This window comes from Palaemon carinicauda, chromosome 35 (genome assembly GCF_036898095.1).
Source record: "Palaemon carinicauda isolate YSFRI2023 chromosome 35, ASM3689809v2, whole genome shotgun sequence".
NCBI classification, from domain to species: domain Eukaryota; kingdom Metazoa; phylum Arthropoda; class Malacostraca; order Decapoda; family Palaemonidae; genus Palaemon; species Palaemon carinicauda.
The window spans coordinates 61312177-61317176 of record NC_090759.1 but is presented as its reverse complement, the minus strand read 5'-3'; the positions used below and the strand labels follow the sequence as shown (position 1 = coordinate 61317176).

The following is a 5000-nucleotide window of genomic DNA, read 5'->3' as shown; positions in this document are numbered from 1 at the left end:
CTAGACTGAGCAATACATTGTTTACGTGTTAGTTGAGCAATCTGACTGTGGAAACCCCCCCCCCCCCACACACACACTTTTTAAACGTTTTAAAGGCCGTTTATAAATGGCAGAGGCAAGGGACAGTGACATTGCCCTATCAAGCAGGACAATGCCCTAGAGACTGACCATATTTCATATGAACAGTGCCCAAGCTCCCTCTCTATCCAAGCTAGGACAGGGAGGGCCAGGCAATGGCTGCTGATAACTCAACAGATAGACCTCTAGGGGGAGCCTAGAGGTCTATCTGTTGAGTTATCAGCAGCCATCAAGGATGGTGAGGTTGCAATAATCAAAGGAACTAACGAGTTTGAGCGGGACTTGAATCCCAGTCTGGCAATCACCAGGCCACCACAATCCTTGTTATTTAGTATTTGTTTTGACTTCCGTAACTGTACTTTTGTCTAGGTGACATATTTCATCTTATTTCAATATAGATATTATGATTCTTGCTTCATCAATTGAAATTTACTGATTTAACAGATAAGTGTCCATTATTTTCTGTTAATGATCATGACAGTGTTAGCCCTCGTGATGGGAAAAGTGGTTTCCCGAAAGCTTGGTTGACATCTGTAAAAGATATAGCCCTACATATACATGTGTTTATATTATATATATATATATATATATATATATATATATATATATATATATGTATATATATATATATATGAATATATATGTATATATAAATTATATATATATATATATATATATATATATATATATGAATATATATGTATATATAAATTATATATATATATATATATATATATATATATATATATATATGAATACATATATATATATATATATATATATATATATATATATATATATATATATATATATATATATATATATGAATATATATTATATATATACAGTATATATATCGATATATAGATATATATGTATCTATATATACATATATATATATATATATATATATATATATATATATATATATATATATATATATTATTTATGTATATATATGAATATATATGTATGTGTATATATATGCATATATATATGTGTAATATACTGTATATATATATATATATATATATATATATATATATATATATATATATATATATAATGTTTATATATATATATATATATATATATATATATATATATATATATATATATATATATATATATATATTTATTTATTAACTTTATCACTCAACATTCGGGATTTTCTTTTATTCAAATAAGCCTCAAGACCATTCGATTTCAATTTCGCTCTTCCACGGGATCACAGACCTATAGGGAAATTCCGTTTATAATAAGTACTTTTGTGCGGGCGGAAGTACTTATCATATAAGGAATTTCCCCATGGGTCTGTGATCCCATGGAAGAGCGAATTCAATATTAAAAGTGATTTGTGGTTTATTTGAATATATATATATATATATATATATATATATATATATATATATATATATATATATATATATATATATGTATGCATATATGTATGTATATATATTAATATATATGTATAAATAAATATACATTATAAATATGTATATGTGTGTGTATGTATATATATATATATATATATATATATATATATATATATATATATATGTATATATATATATATATATATATATATATATATATCTTTCTGAGTGGTGATACTTTAACATGGTGGAAGGGTTTGCGTATTCCATGATCAGCAAAACTCTACTAATCAGGGCCACTCATACTAGGTTGGTTTTCTGCGTGTGATCAGATGAAAATCTCCCGACATCACCAATCCGCTCTGGCCAGCGTGGTGATGAAAACTGGCCAAACCTCAGACATGAATTTGCATGTCTAAGGCCTTTGTCCTACAGCGGACAAGAAATGTCTAGATTTGATTGAAATTAGTAATTTAGTCTTAATGATGACATCCTTGCACTCCTAATGAGAATAAGAAGACTAGGATATCGTATTTGTGAAGGAAAAGGAGATCCCTAAATTTTCAGTTTTTTGAGATTCCAAATATGGCAGATTTAAGAAAAGCTGGTAATACAGAATTATTATCATTATTATTATTACTTGCTAAGCTAAAACCCTAGTTGGAAAAGCAGGATGCTATAAGCCCAAGGGCTCCAACAGGGAAAAATAGCCCAGTGAGAAAATGAAATAAGGAAATGAATAAATTATAAGAGTAGTAATGAACAATTATGATAAAAGATTTAAGAACGGTAACAGCATTAAAATAAATCTTTCATTTATAAATTATAAGAACTTTAAAATAAGAGGAAGAGAAATAAGTTAGGATAGTGTGCACGAGTGTACCGTCAAGCAAGAGAACTCTAACCCATGGCAGTGGTAGACCATGCTACAGAAGCTATGGCACTAACCAAGACTAATGAAAAATAGTTTGATGTTGAAGTGTTTTTCTCTTAGAAGAGCTGCTCTTACCATAGCTAAAGAGTCTCTTCTACCCTTACCAAGAGGAAAGTAGTCACTGTATTACTGGAAAGCGGACAATGGCTTAGAGTCATATAGTGTCCTAGGATACAGGTAGTTAGAAAGGTTTCCTCAATATTTATTTTGGGTAAAATCGTTAATATGAATTACTATCTTGACTTCCAGCCAACCGATTCTATGACCATTAGACAACCAATGCATTTTTAAGGAACTGGCCATATAAGGATCCCCTTTTCTTGTATAAATACAATATCCTTGTATTTTTGTTCTCATTGTGAGTGTGGTGATATCACCAGTAGGACGAAAGTGTTATATTAAGTAAAAGCTTCCAACTTTTCCTTTCATAGCTATTATACGTATTTTATTCTCATCACTTGACAGCTATCGAGATTTCTACAATAACGCGCTCTCGCGCACACACACACACACACACACACACACACACACACATATATATATATATATATATATATATATATATATATATATATATATATATATATATATATATATAATTAGATATTCGGTTCAACGTAGGCTTGCCTTTCGTCAGGGTCTTTTAGCTTTTCTCCAAGTAAATAGGTTGCTCATTGTGAATAATAATAATAATAATAATAATAATAATAATAATAATAATAATAATAATAATAATAAGAATAATTATAATGATAATAATAATAATGATAATAATCATAATAATGATGATAATGATAATAATATAACTATGTACAGTTGGACACAGGAATTCTTGGCTCCTCTCGTTCTGATAAGATCCAGCATGACGCACCCTTAATGCACTGCAAGTAACCAAACAGCTAGTGAAGGGAGAGATGTCTGATGTGTTGGGCGGGGCTTCTCATAGAAGTTGCTGCTCAGTAAGGGAGTGATAGGGTGCACTTCCTCAGAGCAAGGTGTTTCAGAAATTCCTGTGTCCAACTGTACAAAGTTATATTATCAATATTATTATTGACCGTGGAATGGGATTCTGCTTATAGGAATTTGTACGTACCATGCAAGGTTATCTTAACGAAGAGACATTAATCATTATCAACATACACATGCCCCAGGGGAAAAATTAACGACCTATTTATAATAGATTGACTGATATATGGATTCTCCTAAACGCATTAAAAAAGGTGAATCCCAATTTTGTTGTTTGCTCTTATTTGGAGTTAATTGTGTAAACATTCTATCTAGTATATTTATGTATTTTAATAATAACAACCGTTTTGTGTATTGACTGCTTATGCAAAATATCAACAAACATTTGAGTTTGTAACATTAGGGGATTTTCTTATACTGTGTGTTCATATGTGGACTTATATTTGAACAAGTAGGCTATCCGTTCACACAGAGAGAGAGAGAGAGAGAGAGAGAGAGAGAGAGAGAGAGAGAGAGAGAGAGAGAGAGAGAGAGAGAGAGAGAGAGAAACGTGGCTAAACATGTAGCCCCAGCAACATATAGTTGTGAATTTAATCCAGTATATTATATGACAATTTAATTTGGTATGTGTGTTCTATGCTATGAGAGAGAGAGAGAGAGAGAGAGAGAGAGAGAGAGAGAGAGAGAGAGAGAGAGAGAGAGAGAGAGAGAGAGAGAGACTGACTTACACCGTTAAAATCTGATTAATCGTACCTGTCTCATAGACTTCCCAACCATGTAAATAACTTTCCATTTAAGTTATAAAAAATGAATATTTGTTTTCATAAGGCAGAGATTAAGTGGTGGAAAAGTAAGACGAAATAAGAATGAAAAGAGTTTTTAAGGTTTAAAATGATTTAATCGGATGATCATTCGTATAACTCCTTGACTTTTACTGAAGAATTTTATATCCTTAATATTTTTTTTTCCAGGTACGTGTTTAAGTTAAATAATTATCATTTAATTATTATTTTCCTCAGAGATTCTTCTAGTCCATGTAAAATACTGGTATGATTTCCGTTGATAAAAAAGCTCTTTTAACATGTTACCAAATTTTACATTCAATGTAGAGGTTATAGAGAAACATTTTCCGAATTGTAGGGTTTCAATGTCACATTGCTACATCCAAGGTTTGAATGTTTAAAGGCCGCTCATGAATGGCAGAGGCAATGGACAATGCCATTACCCTTTCTAGCAAGACAAATGCCCTAGAGACTGACTGAATATAAATAAGATCAGCGTCCAAGGTCCCTCTCCACCCAAGCAAGGACCAAGAAATACCAGGCAGTGGCTGCTGATAATGACTCAGCTGGTAGGCTTATAGACACCCCAAACTCCCCATCCTTAGCTCACATGGATGGTAAGGTCCCAGTCTCTACAAGAAACTGTCGAGTTTGAGCGGGGCTAGAACCCAAGTCTGACAAAACGCCAATGACGTCTCCATTAGGCTACCATAAAAAACAACGGATGAGACCAACTACGTTGCAAAATTAAATAGCCCCAAAATCTACTATTTCAATGAATCGTAGCCTTATATCATATGAAAGGAAAAGAGAAAAATATAAGAAGCACAAGTAATTGATAAGCCGATAGCAGTATATGAG

At 31.4% G+C, this 5000-nt stretch overlaps 1 protein-coding gene across 1 annotated transcript in view; it reads right to left on the bottom strand.

Moving 5' to 3' along the window:
- Nucleotides 1-5000, bottom strand: part of LOC137627512 (melanopsin-like) — a 248043-nt gene that overhangs the window by 240961 nt on the left and 2082 nt on the right. The window lies entirely within an intron of this gene.